Below are 16,231 nucleotides of genomic sequence, written 5' to 3'. Positions count from 1 at the left end.
ATCTGGTACATGAGAGGGAGAACAAGTGAGCATTCTGTACAGCTGCTGAGAGGTCAAACAGCTCTGCACACTTGGCCTGTTCCCCTGCTCTGCCCCCTCCAGGCAAGAAAACAAAGAAGGTTGTGTGAGCGGAGCTGTGGTGAAAACGATGCTGCTGCACTTCTACTGGCTCCCGGGCTTGTAGACACAAACTCAAGGCCTGGAGGCTCAGCTGGCTGGGCACAGTTTATGGTTGAACTGGCCCTGGTGTTTGCTGAATGCTTACTGTGCATCCCACCCTATGCTAGAGGTGGTGAAAACACTAAGAAAGGTAAACCTTGGCCCCTGTCCTCAAGGGTCTCACAGCCTGGCTTGGAACACAGAATGAACCTCCAGAAAATCTTCTGCTTCAGAAGAATTATGCATGAGGCCCAGACTCTAAGAGCTATGGATGCTTGAAGCTGGAAAGGTGGCTGGGGCAAGTACTCAAGGCAAGGCTTTAAGTGGAAAGGAGGATTTTTCACTGGACTTGAGGGCTGAGCAGAACTAGTGGAAGAGAGGAAGGTGGGTAGAGAGAAGGTGCTCAGAAGAAGGAAGAGCATCTCATTAAAAGACGTGGACAGCAGCTAGAGGGGAGAAAGTATAGAGAGGTAAGTTTGGCCAGGTAGAGTGGACAAAATAATGGGACTAGCTACACCAGTGGTTCTCAACCTTCCTAATGCCGCGACCCTTTAATACAGTTCCTCATGTTGTGGTGACCCCCAACCATAAAATTAATTTCGTTGCTACTTCATAACCGTAATTTTGCTACTGTTATGAATCGTAATGTAAATATCTGATATGCAGGATGTATTTTCATTGTTACAAATTGAACATAATTAAAGCATAGTGATTAATCACAAAAACAATATGTAATTATGTATGTGTTTTCGGATGGTCTTAGGCGACTCCTGTGAAAGGGTCGTTCGACCCCCAAAGGGGTCACAACCCACAGGTTGGCGACCCTCAGGTTGAGAACCGCTGAGCTACATACACCCTTCAGTTTAATCTGCCAGCCACTTATTCCTGACTCTGTATCACAGAATATAGGGAAGGCATGACTTAGACATTGGCCTGGAAGCACTTACCCTGCAAAGAGGAAGCTAAGGTGACAACAAAAAGGGAAGGTAAATGCATTAGAAACATACATCTGTGGGTGCAGAGTACAGTTTTACAAGAGTAACCATCCAAATGCGGGTTAATATCAGCAAGAGTCAGCTAATCTTGGCAATGCTCTAGGGCAGTGATGGTGAACCTTTTGAGCTTGGCGTGTCAGCATTTTGAAAAACCCTAACTTAACTCTGGTGCCATGTCACATATAGAAATTTTTTGATATTTGCAACCATAGTAAAACAAAGACTTATATTTTTGATATTTATTTTATATATTTAAATGCCATTTAACAAAGAAAAATCAACCAAAAAAAAAGAGTTCGCGTGTCACCTCTGACACGCGTGTCATAGGTTCGCCATCACTGCTCTAAGGGCTGGCTATTGGGCAATCTTGTAGAGAGAAAAGAGTCTGTACCACACTCTTATTCTTAAATGAGCACCTGCAACCATTAACATTTAAATAGCTTAAGTCTTGTTCTCAGGTAATGGTCATCTTCTTCCAAGCATTAGGCAAAGTTTCCCCAGATTTATTTGTGGAAGCTCTTATTTAGGAAGAGCTTTGGAAAACCAGCATTAGCTAAAATTAGGATGTGGGCTAAGATACGTACAGGTGTACTTCATCCAACAGACAAGTTCCCTAAAGAGTGGACTTCTTAAAAGTCAAGTCACTTTTTTTTAGTGTCCAAGAAGGAAGAACTTCTTTTGCTCAGTGAATACTTGTGAAGAGCATACTACTTAACATTTTTAAATGACTCCAAAGAGCTCACAGTGCATTGAAGGGGTTAGATAGATGGCACTGCGGGGCCCCTCCAGCTTAATTCTAATGGTGTGATGACAAATTACTCTTTCCAAACCCTTTTTCTAGCAAAAGATATGGGAGATTCTTTGTAGGTACCAGTATGGAATCCTCACCAACTCTTTACCTTCCCTAACTTACTAGTCCTTCAGCCAAGGGTTCACTGAGTCTGTTCTCTCTGCATAAAGGATACAGGCAATGATACCTTCATCCCTTTATGACACTTCCAGGGCCTCATTGTTCTCTACAGTGATTCACTCCTCCTGGGCCCACCTCCCATGCCCTTTTCTCCATCCAATACCATTAACCTTTCTTCCAGCTCAAAACCAGTGGGAAGTCCAATCTCCTGAGCATGAAATATTTAAAAAGCAATTTGTTCTATATGACATAAGAAATGCATGTTAAACTTTTCCAGCTTAGGAGATACTGAAAAGTATAAGTAAAAACAATTAAATCATTCATTATCCTATCCCTCTACCCCTGTGACCCATATTGTAAAACTTTAATGGCTGGCTTAGGCTTTGGTCCATCCTCTACTTGCTACTCTGGGCTTGCCCACTGCTTCCCTGCTAGACCTGTCATCCAGTTTCCAGGGACCCAACCCCCCAAACATGCCTTGCATTATCCTGTCCATTTAGATGGCTCAAGTCCATCTATACCTGGAATGCCCATCCCCCCTGCTCAACCTATCCAAATTCTACCCATCCTTCAGTATCCCGCTTAGCTCCCACCTCCCAAAACCTTCTCTGGCTGTGCCAGGCCATGGAGGGAGCCAGGTTCTGAACCAGTATCACACGTATTGTCTGGATGTTTTTTCAGCTGCACTATATTCTGACAGCTCTTGAATTGCTGCTGAGCCTGATACTCTCATGGGTGTTTCTGTATATTTAAGTTTGCTTATTTACCTCTGTAAGCTCCTGAAAATAAAAACTATATCTTTGCATTCACTCCTCTCCCCACCCTAGTGCTCATCAAAACATCTCCTACCTAATATATGTCTGACGGGTATTTCATAGACTTCTGAAATTTTAGAGCTGAGGGGGGAAAGGGGACTGAGGACCAGAGAGGAGGAGAAACTAGACTAAGGTTCAAGTGCAAAGGCAGATCAGAGACCCCAGAATAGGAGCCAACTGAAACCAGAACTCATTCGAACATTTACTGTGCACCTACTATGTGCCTATCACTGTGTAAGGCACTGGGAAATGAAACGAATGACCTCCAGATCCTGTGATCAGAGAGTTCACTGGACTGCGAGCTGTTCTAGGGTAGCTTTTTTTCAGGGGTGGTGTGGAAGAGGGTGGGAGCAGACTCAGAGGCAAACAATGACAACTGGAAACTCCACAACATACTGTGGAACATAGAACAGGTGCACCCAACCCTACCTGCAGTCAATATATCTGCAGTAATCAGGGCAGGCTTCCAGGAGGAAGCAAAGCTTGAGCACATGCCTGGAGGCTCCACACATGAGTGAGACAGAGATAAGGACAGGGAAAGCGTGCTACCTGGGCTCTTCAAGGGGAACGTGGTCACTGGAAGGATACACACAGGAATGGGAAGTGAACCTAGAGGCCATCAAGGAAATAGCTTGTAGAATCACTGCATCTTCAGTGGTAGCTCCATTCCCTCCTCACATTCTGCATTGAGTCTCAGAGAGAAACTATTTTAGCTAATTACCACTGCTCCTACTGGGCAGAACTTTTTCAGCCCAGCATCTCATAGCCAATGAATTGGTCACTCTTGAGCCAAGTGACCATCCCTGCCAATCAGGGGCCACCCCTGTACAAGCTCAGCTCAGCTCTATGGGGCAGAAGGCTGGGAGGGGCCTGGGGAGAAAAAAAGAGGGTAGTTTTAGCAAGAAAGGAGTGTTGAGTGTGGCAGACACCATGGAAGAGTGGGGGTCAGTGAGGGGATCCCAGCAGGGATCTAGTGTGAGCAAAGGGAAGAGGTAAAAATAACATAACAGGCTGGGTAGCACTTTTATGCCTGAGTTTCTCTAACGCTGAGGTGGCATCCCAGGTCCAGAGCCTCCTCTCTGGAGTGGAGGGTTACAATTAATCAGGTGGCATCTTATGAGCTGCATGTCAGTGGTGCTTATTTATCTATGACGTGTTACTACAAGGAAGACAGGGAAGCACCTCTTTTTGCTGCATCTTTTGAAGACCACGCTGAAGTGAAGAGGGAACATGCAGAGCAGTTCTAAAGACACCTAAGAAGACGTGGGGGTAAAATCTGCCTTCCGGTGACTAACAGGCCTGATACAGGTAACTGGGGGCCTGGCGTACAAGCTCTAGAGGCTGCTCTGGAGTTGAAGAACATGTTAACCGGCAAGACCGGAACCCCTCGGCTTCTGCGAACAGTGGAACCGATCTCTTACGCTTCACGGGAAAGTGCCTGGATAAAGAGGAGAGGAACACAGGCTGTCTGGTTCGCCAGCTTGTATATCATTAGGGAGAAGAAAAGCAGGCCCAGCAGGAAGACCCATTTAACAAGCTGCTGAAATGTCAGGTAGAGACTTAGCATCTGAAAGCAGCACAGCAAGTCTTCCCATTGTTAGTAGGTCCCGAAGTCAGCTACTTAAGAATCCAGATCGGCTCCACTTGACAGAAGACTGCTCATTGTTGCACATACAAATAAATCTGTTCTACATTATTAAAAACTCATAACATACCCGGGGAGAGGATAATAAAGAGACTTGTTACTAGGGAAGAAAGGAATAAACCGACATCTCTAAGAGCCTACTGTGTCTCCAGTACCATTTTGAAGAAATGATCTTGGACCTAGTTGTACCTTCTACATCCCAAACCCCTGGCACGTATGTATGTGTGTCTATTGCTTCTGTGATTCAGATGCACTTCCTGGGATGACATCTGCTGTACTACATGTTTCAGTCATAATCTCACCCAATCCTCTGCAGTCAGAAGAGATCTAAATTTAAACCCTGGCCTGATAAAGTAGGTGGTATGTTCTCTATTTCATAGATAAGAAAAACCAAGGCTCAGAGAGGTGAAGTAACTTGCCCAAGGTCGCACAGGCTGTCGGTAGTAAAGCTGGGATTCCTACCCAGGTTTGACCCTGAGCCTGAGGGACAAATTCTTGGCTGTGTATTGGAGAGGAGTGGGTCAGCTGCCCGGCCACAGGCCTTCCCTTTAGGGTAGCAGCTCGAGGAACCAGAGGGCTTACAGTGGAGCCCAGCCAGCTGAGCCAGCGTCTGGCAGTGCTTCCTGAGCTGCAGGGAGCTGACGTTTTCTCAGAGACACTCGTGGACCCCAGGAAGGATCCCGTGTCAGAATTCAGATGAGACATCAGGAAGGATTTCACGGACCCAAACTCTGGAAACGCTGCAGAGTTAGCTGGCTCTAAGATGCTTTAAAAAATCTTTCTCTAAGAAATCTTTTCAGGATTGCTACTTGGACCTATGTTAATAAATACCTGGGGCCCTGGCTGGTTTGGCTCAGTGGATAGAGCGTCAGCCTGCGGACTAAAGGGTCCCAGGTTCGATTCTGGTCAAGGGCATGTATCTTGGTTGCGGGCACATCCCCAGTAGGGGGTGTGCAGGAGGCAGCTGATTGATGTTTCTCTCTCATCGATGTTTCTGACTCTCTATCCCTCTCCCTTCCTCTCTGTAAAAAATCAATAAAATGTATATTTAAAAAGTAGATAGATAAATAAATAAATAAATAAATACCTGGGGACACACAGCCTTATCCCCACTCCATCTGGCCTCCCTGCTCTCGAAGGTTGGGACTGGGTGTTTGTGCCTCTGTAAAATGTGGACAATTACTTCCTACCTGCCTGCCTCTCCAACTTGGGAATCTCACTGGTTAAATAAGGTCACAGAGGAGAAGCTGCCCAACCCAGCTCCTCCCTGTGAGCTCTTCCAAGCAACTGACCACTGGGCTTTTAGCACAATGACGTCCGTATCTGTGACCATGTGCTAGGCACTTCCCACATGCCACACTATACCCCTTACATCTGCGGCAGGAATGAGGGGGAAGAGAGGGAAATCAGAGGTAGCTTTGTGTTTGGGAGAAACTTTAAAGGGCCTTTGATTCCAGAAAAGAGAGACCTAGAGACCTAGAGTCTTGGCTTAGTGGATAAAGCATCTGCCTGTGGACTGAAGGGTCCCGGGTTCAATTCCAGTCAAGGGCACATGCCCGGGTTGCGGGCTCAATCCCCAGTAAGGGGCATGCAGAAGGCAGCCAATCAATGATTCTCTCTCATCATTGGTGTTTCTATCTTTCTCTCCTTCTCCCTTCCTCTCTGAAATCAATTTAAAAAATTTTAAAAAAGAGAGAGAGAGACCTAGAGTCCACTGAGGCAGTGGTTACAACAACAATAAACTGTCTATATATGAAACTGACCTTGTGGTAAGTAAAAAGGATGGTAGCTGGTTTGGGGCCTGAAGCAGGGTCCTGGAAGCTCCCAGCATCATGGCAGAGGTCAGAGGTCAAGAAGCAGAGGTGTCTGTCTCCTGCTTTAAGCCGTTTCCTTCTTTGTGCCAAAATTCCTTTCACTGCCCCCAAGCCTGACATGGAACTCAGTTTACTCTTCAACCAGTCTCAGTGGTGAGTTCATCCTGAGCCAGGGTCACAGAGGGAGCCCAGCCTTGTCTCAAAGGAGGAAGGGGTCCTTGAGTTCCAGGGCCCGAGGCGTGAGGAGGATGTGAGCACTCCCCGGGGAGAAGCAGGGAGGCAGGGTCAGGAACACGACTTCCTGTTGCCCTGGAATGGAATGCTCATGTTTCCTATTTGGACATGAATGATGGGACCCCAGAAGGCTGGAAAACATGGAGAGGCTCAGAGTCCCCAGGTTATTTCAAGAACCCTGTGAGACAGACCATTACAACGAAGAACAGAGCCTAAGAGAGCAACGCTGCCTCCTGAGGCCCCACAGCTCACAGTAGCAGAGCCAGGGGCCAACCGGGGCCTGGCAGCTCCAAATGCCCAGAGTGGCCACCACCAGGCTAAAGCTCCCCAGGCTCACCCTTTACCCCTCCTCCTGCCAGGAATGGCTCAGTGCCCTTCCCTGCCTCCTCCCTCCGCTGCCCTTCTCCCCTCGGCCCTGTCTCCTCTCTCAGGTGGCAGGGGTTCCTCCAAAAGATGAGTAGGAACACTCTGCCTCCTAGAGCCACACTGTGCCTCTCAGCAGACAGGGGTGGGCAAACTTTTTGACTCGAGGGCCACAATGGGTTCTTAAACTGGACTGGAGGGCCGGAACAAAAGCATGGATGGAGTGTTTGTGTGAACTAATATAAATTCAAAGTAAACATCTTTTTTTTTTTTAGTTTTATTCATTTCAAACGGGCCATAGTTTGCCCACAGCTGAAAAGCTCTCCTTTCCAGCTGGTGGCCCCGCCCCCGAGGTACCACCTCAACCCAAGGTGGGAAGGACATCCCATTTCCCTCCAGGCCTTGTGGCCAAGTTACCAGGGACCAGCAGCTCAGGGTCCAAGATTAGGGTCCTGAGTGAGGCCTCAGGGTTGGATGCCGGCAGCACGTGGGTGGGGGTGGCAGGGGGGCAGTGCCAGCCCTGGATGTGGATTAGACACAGGACAACAGGGCTCTCAGCAGGTCGTCCGGTAAACCACCAAGAGCACTAAGCAGTAGGACCCACCTCTTTCTCTGTTCTCTGGAGGGGACCCGAGGGCCACAGGCAGAAAGAAAATCCTAGGCAGCTTGGCACCTCAAAGAGAACAGGGACCAGGGATCAGAAGCCGTGGGCTTAACTCCCAGCTCTGACACTAAAGTTGGCAAGCAGTGAAGTTCTCTGAGCTTCCGCTTCCTCATCTGCAAAATGGAAAAAGACCTACCAGCCCAGAGGATTACGCCAGGTGATGCCCCCAGCCCTACCCCGTGTCTGTACAAGATAATCCCTAGCACCCAGAGAGCTCCTAGCCATGCTTCCCACCCTGCCTTCTCTTCAGAGGACGGCACTGGCCTGGATTCTGAAACGGGGCTTCCCAGAGGTTCCTCATGGGCTGTGTGAGGGAGGGGGAGGAGGGGCAAGTGGACTTCTGCGCCCCCTTCGTCCTCCTTTCCGTAGCCGCACCTTCACTTTGACCTGTTTGTGTACCATCCCCCACCCCACAATAATCTACTTTTTTAAAGTTTTGCTACTTAAATAGTAAACTCTGCTGAAGTAGATCAGGAGAAGGCACGCTTTTTCCACAAAGGGCCAGATGGTAAATATTTTAGGTGTTGTGGGCCAAGAAGCAAATTAAGGGTATTATGCAGCACTTATATAACAAAGGAGAAAACAAAATTTCAATAAATATTTAATTGATGGGATTAAAAATATAATGAGAATTGAGTTTTGTTTTGCCTGTTTTTTTGTAATACAGGTTTTCCAATAAGAAGAGTGGAATTTGCGGGGGGGAGGGGGGGGGGGCGGGAAATGGTGTTCGGGGAGGATAACATTTTGTTTAATTAGGTTACAAAGTTAGTGTTCCCTATCATCAAAGCTATTGGAACTGTTCCTCTGTAAAACCCATTTTTTTGCTCCAGGGCCATTCACAAACAGGTAAACAGGTGGCAGACAGATTTGGCCACAGAGCTGTAGTCTTTCGTCCCCTGGACTAGACATGGTAGGAGCCCTTGCAGGTTCAAGTCCTTGGGCTCTAAAGCCTGTTGAAGCCTGCTGTGGGTCTGGGGCAATCTCCAGGAGAGAGACCTGAAGGCTGCAGCCATCACTCTGCGAGAGGCCCTGGGAACTGCAGTCTCCCAGGCCAGAGCCCTGGGGCTTTACCTCAGCTGCGGGGCGGGACTCAGGGCCTAACTCCTACCACTGCCTCTGCTCTGACCCCTCACTTCCCAGCAAAGGAGAAAACAGAGGAACAGCGCTCTTCTTTGTCCTCAAAGCACCCCTCCCCAAGGAGCCCATCTCTCCCAACAGCACTCTCTCAGAAAGCTTTCTAAAAATATATATTGATTGATTTGAGGAGGGGAAGAGAGAGAGAGAGAGAGAGAGAGAGAGAAAGAGAAAGAGAAACATCAATTTGTTGTTCCACTTATTTATGCATTCGTTTGTTTTTTTCTTTGTATGTAGCCTGACCGGGGATTGAACCCACAACCTTGGCATATCGTGATGACACTTTAACCAACTGAGCTACCCAGCCAGGGCCTCCAAGAACTTTCTTATAGAACCCTGCCCACCAGCTTCTAAAAGTAGATACAAAAAAGTGGAATCTGCCCTAGCTGGTTTGGCTCAGTGGATGAGCATTGGCCTGTGGACTGAAGGGTCCCGGATTCGATTCTGGTCAAAGGCACATGCCCAGGTTTCGGGCTCGATCCCCAGTGTGGGGCGTGCAGTAGGTAGCCGATCATTGATTCTCTCTCATCGTTGATGTTTCTCTCTCTCCCTTCCTCTCTGAAACCAATAAAAATATATATTAAAAAAAAAAAGTGGAACCTTTTGGTTGAGTTCTGGGGTCTCCCAAAAACCTTGATCTCTTCTATCTGTGGGGGCAGGAGGCAAAACCATCCATCTATGGGGAAGACCTCTGTCTCTGGTCCTGATGGGTCAGGTGAGTTTTCTGGGCCTTATTTTCATCCTTTATAAAATGGGAATTATTATATTTGCGTTGCCTGCCTTGTGTTGCTATCAGAACTTCAAATTATCCATAAAAATGTAATAAAATGAAAATGAAATGTAAACACCATTAGAAAAGGTAACATAGCAGAGAGAATAAGTTTTGGAATTAAGAGAGAAGCATAGAAAACTTCAACCACTTTCCATTTCCCTACAGCAAAAACAGTAATGTTTCTTTACAAAACTCTTGAACTACCAGAAATACATAAAAACTACGAGTTTTTGGCAAAGCCCTACGGAAACCAGCGCATGTTGGTGACCTGGTAAACTGCATAAGTATTTCTAGTTTTCACCATGACATAAGTCAGCCATAACCTTTGACCTGGTATTCCACCTCTGGGAATACACCCAGCAGAAATAATGCAGAGAGAGGAAATTAAACAAATATGTCCACAGGAACATTTATTTTTAATAGTGAAAAACAATAGGGGAATGTTAAGTAAACTGGGAATGTCTGTATAGCAGAATATTATGAAGTTAACAAAAATATGTACTATATCTTTTTTTTAAAGTGAGTATTCTTCAAAAATATCAGTGTCAGGAAAGTCAAAGGAAGGCCAGGGAGCCATCCAGATTGCAGGAGCCTAAAGAAATACAACAACGAAATGCAATGCATGATCTGCACTGCACCTGGTTCTGCAGGGAGAAAAACTGCTATAAAGTGCACTGATGGGGAAATTGACAAACTGGAACAAGAATGAGAGCTTAGATAAAAATGTTTTATCAGAGTTAAATGTCCTGAATTTTAAAACTGCACTGTGGCTATGAAAGAGAATAACCATGTCCTTAGGAGACGCTTAATGAAGTGTTTAGGGATAATGAGGCAAAATGTCTGCAACTGACTCTCAAATGGTTTAGAAACATTAATAAATAGATAGTTAGATAGGAAGTAAGGAAGGAGGGAGGGAAGGAAGGGAGGGAGGGAGGGAGGGAGGGAAAGAAGGAAGGAGGGAGGGAAGGAAGGAAAGGAGGGAGGGAGGGAGGGAGGGAGGGAGGGAGGGAAGGAGGGAGGGAGGAAGGAAGGAAGGAAGGAAGGAAGAAAGGGAGGGAGGGAGGGAGGGAGGGAGGAAGGAAGGAAGGGAGGAAGGAAGGAACGAAGAAAGGAAGGGAGGGAGGGAGGGAGGGAAAGAAGGAAGGAGGGAGGGAAGGAGCAAGAGGGGAGAGGAGCAACAGGAGGAGAAGGAGATGGGGAGAGGAAAGAAGAGAGACAGGAAGTGACAAAATGTTAAAAATTGGGGTATCTGGATAAAGGGTGGATTGGAGTTCTGTTATCCTGAAACCTTTTATTAAATTTGAAATTATTTCAAAACACCAATTGTTTTCATTTACATAGACTCTGGATATATGAAAGGTCTAAATAAAAGAATGCTGAGTGTAAAAACAATACAACACAAAAATGTACATGCTGGTGACAAGTAGGAAAGCAAGTATATACAGTACACATAGGTATATAATGCTTTCAATTAGCCCACACAAGTACCTCTCTTCAGCTCTCAGAGTTCTCACAAAGCAAACTGAGCTCAATGAGACCTACCCTGGGGCAGGGGATTTGCTCCCTGGGCCAGCTGGGGGCTGAAGCGTGTGCAAGGCAGCCACTTTGTCTGAGTGGCTTTGTGCTTTGTTTTCCTAACAAAGGCTGATAAAAGCGCCTCCCTCCCTTATCCATGCTTCTATCATCCAGGGCTCTCTGCAGTCACCTGCCTCTTGGCGGCCCCATCCCTTCAACCCTCTCCACGTGCCCTCTTGCCCACTCCCAGGCCTGCTGCTCCTCAGTAGTAGTATAGCCCTTACCTCGAGGCAGTTACCTGCTATTTCCGGGTTAGTCTGTGAGGAGCTGGCCCACCCCGGGTTACAGCTTCCTCCTCTGAACGGATAGCACATGTTTGGGGGAGGGGGTGTGGAGCATTAGCTCATGGCCGGTTCCATCTTCTTCTTTTATTAGCTTTTGAGAAGAGTACCCCTGTTCCCCAACTTTTAGAGACTGAGTTTCTTTATCCTTAAAATGGGAATAATAGCTACTTCCCAGGGTGTTACAAGGATTAAATACAAGAATGTATGTCTAGCCCTGCGGGTGTGGCTCAATGGTTGAGCATCAACCTGTGAACCAGGAGGTCACGGTTTGATTCCTGGTCAGGGCACATGCCCAGGTTGTGGGCTTGATCCCCAGTAGGGGGCTTGCAGGAGGCAGCCAATCAATGAGTCTCTCTCATCATTGATGTTTCTATCTCTCTCTCCTTTCCTCTCTGAAGTCAATAAAAATATTTTTTTAATGAATGTATGTCTAGGAAATGGAGGTAATTTTTGTGTTTCCCACTATGTGTGTGGGGAAGGAATCCTGGACGTTCATGGACTCCAAGACCTTTGGAAGCTGGGGGGCTTGGCTGATGTTTCCTGCCTCAGATTTAACTCAAGGCAGGTTCCAGACAGCTCTGCACGTACCTGATGGGTATCTGTGGGAGCTGAGCACTTATTAGTATAAAAGGCCTGGCTGGACACTATGGCGGCAGGGAGGGGGAATGGATGGATAAAAGATGAAGTATGCAGGGAAAAGCCTTCAGTCCAGAGGGGAAGATGACCAGGTGGACCCTTTGTGTAACATGAGATGTGATGACATTAGCACTTAATAGAGATGTGGGTCCAGGATAAGAGGTAATTAAATCCACGGAAGGGGCAGGGGTAGGGTAGGGTGGGCTGGGTCATGAGAGGCTTTGCCAGGGAGACAGCCTTTGATCTGGACCTGGGAGGAAGCGTTTAACTTTTCCAAGAGTGAGGGAACAGCAAGAACAGAGGGAAGTGGCAAGTTTTGGAGGATCTCTGGCCTCCGTCTCAGTGCTGCAATGATTCTCAAAATAGGAGAACTTATGTGAAGCTGGCTTCAAAGAGCTGACAGCCCAATACAAGCAAATGTGGGACAGGATAGGCCTAATCTCACTCCTGGGCAATCCCAAGGCCGCGGGCGCTGCTCCTTGGTCTCCTGGACCTGCCCCGGTAGCTTAGCACTTGGGGGAATGTTAACTCTGAGATATGTGTACCTCAAGTAGACACAAAAGAGGAAGGGATGTGTGGACATGAGAAATAGCTGTCAAAAGATTAGAAGGTAAAACAGAAATAAAAATAGCTGCTGTATTAAGGCCACTAATCTTTTATTGGCTTAAACGTCTTAGATTTTTTTATTTTTTTAAATATATTTTTATTGATTTTTTTAAAAAATATATTTCTTTATTGGTTTCAGAGAGAGAGAGAAAAACATCAATGATGAGAGAGAATCATTGATCAGCTGCCTCCTGCACAGCCCCCACTGAGGATTGAGCCCACAACCCAGGCATATGCCCATGGCCGGAATCGAACCTGGGACCCTTCAGTCTGCAGGCTGACGCTTTATCCACTGAGCCAAGCCGGCTAGGGCTTAGATTTTTTATTAAAAAAAAAAAAAAAAAAAACTGGCATCCAAAATAAGTCTCACAGATCTATATGCACGACTGTAAAAAGATATTCAGTGCTTTTCATTAAGTGAAAAAGCAAGTTGTAGACTTATGGTCGTGTGGTCCCATCTGGGTCCACTTATGCACTTGCTTTACTTAGAAAAGTTCTAACAGGCAACAGAAGAACATTATTATCAGAGTTTTCCTGTGGGTGTGAGATGTGGAGGGAGAGCAGAGGGAATTCTACTTTAACTCATCATAACTTTATGACATTTCCCATGCATTACCTCTGTAATAAAAAATGTTTCATTTAAACAGAAATAGTAAAGTCCCTTTGCTTCAGACACGCTTTTCCCTGGAAAACCCTTGTCCCAAGGACCGAGACAGGTAAACCACTATTATTGTTGTGTTCCATAGTGCTTTGTGGCTACACTGGGCTCTAGCATCCAGTCTGAGTAAGTCTGAGCTCTACACATTTCCTGAAGGTCTTTATTTCTCTCACAAAGAGGTTGCCCAGGCTAAGCTGAGTGTGTGCTGAATGATCTTAATGACAGAAGACCCCATTAGAGACTCGGGTCTGGCCGACAGCCCTGTCAGGATGGCCATCCTTGGCAATTCCTCAGCTCCCAGGAAGGATGAGGCTTGAGAGCAGCGGACCCCTCCCTGTCCCAAAGCTCCTGTCCCTACACAAGGAGATTCTGCAGGTAAGTAGCAGGGCTTATGGCTGCTGTCTTCATCAGGGAGGGAAGAGGGGATGAGAGGATATGGGGGTGATAGTGAGGTAGGCTCCCTGAGAGAGGTGGGGACTGTGGATAAAAGTTGAATGTGCATATGGATAGTTTTTTCTGTTTGTTTAAACCAGCACAATGTAGTTAAAAAGCTTCTTTAAATTCTGCCTCCTATACTGCTTGCTTTGTGGCCCTAGACAAATCACCTCCCCTCTCTGGGCCTCACTTTCCTTGTCTATAAAATGGAAATTTGGACTAAATTCTTGTCAAGATCCAGTTCAACAGTAACATTTAATAAAATAATCTGATCGTCTAAGTAAAAGAAACCACTAGAGGAAGAAGAAACCACTCATTATTGCATGCTGTTTTTATTGAATTACCTTGTGCCCTTGTGCATACAGTATTCAACACTGGTCCTAACTACCAGCGCCCTTCCTCTAGGTCTAGGACAGGGGTCCTCAAACTACGGCCCGCGGGCCACATGCAAATACAAATATTGTATTTGTTCCCATTTTGTTTTTTTACTTCAAAATAAGATATGTGCAGTGTGCATAGGAATTTGTTCATAGTTTTTTTTTAAACTATAGTCTGGCCCTCCAACGGTCTGAGGGACAGTGAACTGGCCCCCTGTTTAAAAAGTTTGAGGACCCCTGGTCTAAGAAATATCACTCCTTCCAAAATGTTCACCTCCTGACTCTGACCCTTAACCTTCAAGGTCAAACAGAAATGACCACCCTACCATATATTCTCCCCCACTCCCCAGAAGCATTCAAAATAAAGGAAAAAATGAGTTTGCTCTCTGTGGGTCCTGATGGTGTGGCCAGAGCCCTAGACTAGGAGTCAGACCTCCAGTCCCCACATGGTCTATCACTGGCTCACCGTGTGACCTTGGACAAGCCACTTCCTCTCTCCGATCCTAGCCTTGTCTTTAAAATGAGGGATTGAGTGGCTTTTTCTTTATGAGCCCTACTCTAATATACCCCTGCTCTGCCCTAGGTGGCTAACAAGTCTGGTAGAGGCCAGAATCTGCAAGCCAGCATTTCTCCAACCGCTCCAGCATCCCCAGCAGGCTGCTGCCAAAATGTGAGTGCAGCCACGTGTCTGCACTCAGCACAGGGAGCCAGAAATCAGGTGAGATATGCAGGGTCAGGAGTGGTCCCAGCCGAGCTCAGGACTCTCCAGCCAGGTCACGCTGTCCCCATCCAAAGCTGGATGCTGCACCGTTTCTCACAGATGTTCTTACTTGTAGAACAAGGACAAACAAGGCCTCCAAATGAATCAAAAACATGTGCCTCAGGGACCAGACAAGGGCAGGAAGTGAAGTAAAGATGCTTTGCTTGTTAACACATGGTTTAAGCTAAGGTATAACATACCCACAGGAAAATGTACATGTACATGAACATGAACGGCTTGATCTATTTTCATGACATGAACACAGCAGTGAAACAGGCACCCAGACCAAGAAACAGAACAACCCCTATCCCCCACAAGTCCCCCTTGTGCCCCAGTCACCAGTCCCCCAAATAACCACCATCTGACCTCTAGCATATCTGATTCACTTTGCCTGTCCCAAACTTCACACAAATGGAATTATGCAGTATGAACTCTTTGAGTCTGACTTCCTTTACTCAACATTATGTGAGTTTCATCCATCAGCACAGGTAAAAATGAACAGTGACTGTCATTCATTCTCATTTTTGCATAGGAAGGACTTAATAAGGAGCTAAAATAAACAAGAAGAGAGCCCTGAGTGTCGGCAGAGTACTCACTGGTAGCCCAGGAAGCAGGTGTACATACAGCTCTCTCCAAAATAAGAACGACGGCCCCTCCACGTGCTGTTTTCCTGCAGAGTCCCACCCCTTCCTCCTAGCGGCTCCATAGGTGGGAGGCAGGACCTTGATGCCTCAAATTTACTTCAAAGTCCAGAAGCTCTTATTCACTGAACACTTACCCTGTGCTCGGCTCTGTGAGGAACACCATAGACTCAGCATCTCGTTTAACCCCCACAACTGTGAGGTCGGTACTGTTATTATTCCCATCACACAGGTAAGAAAACTGAGGCCCAGAGAGGTTGAGTAAGTTGTCCTAAGGTTGCAATCTGTGTGACCCCTACGGCCAAGCCTGTCCACCATTCTGTGTTGACAGGGAGCTTGCTGGCTGCATCAGGCCCCACCTATGTCTCCAACCTCATCTAGCACCGCTTGCCCCCAGCTCACGTTCTGAGGCCACACTGGCCTCCTGTCAGTAGCTCAGGCTCCAGGTCCTTTCCCATCTCTGAGCCTATGTCCATGCTGTTGCCTCTACCTGCTTATTAACCCCTCAGTTCTCAACTTAACAGGCTCTTCCTCAGAGCAGCCTTTCCTGACCCTCAGTCTAAACCTGCATCCCCTACTCCAGTGGTCGGCAAACTCATTAGTCAACAGAGCCAAATATCAACAGTACAACGATTAAAATTTCTTTTGAGAGCCTAATTTTTTAAACTTAAACTATATAGGTAGGTACATTGTTATTGACTTAATTAGGGTACTCCTAAGGCTTAGGAAGAGCCACACTCAAGGGGCCAAAGAG

General features: G+C 46.7%; 1 protein-coding gene and 1 pseudogene across 10 annotated transcripts in view; one reads left to right on the top strand and one right to left on the bottom strand.

Moving 5' to 3' along the window:
- Positions 1-16,231, bottom strand: part of DAPK2 (death associated protein kinase 2) — a 123,047-nt gene that overhangs the window by 97,388 nt on the left and 9,428 nt on the right. The window lies entirely within an intron of this gene.
- Positions 3,810-4,443, top strand: LOC139013784 (ferritin, heavy subunit-like; annotated as a pseudogene).

Source organism: Myotis yumanensis, unplaced genomic scaffold, assembly GCF_028538775.1.
Source record: "Myotis yumanensis isolate MYYU_CA2020_CCGP unplaced genomic scaffold, mMyoYum1.0.hap1 SCAF_1, whole genome shotgun sequence".
NCBI classification, from domain to species: Eukaryota; Metazoa; Chordata; class Mammalia; order Chiroptera; family Vespertilionidae; genus Myotis; species Myotis yumanensis.
This window is presented reverse-complemented; position numbering and strand designations above follow the sequence as displayed.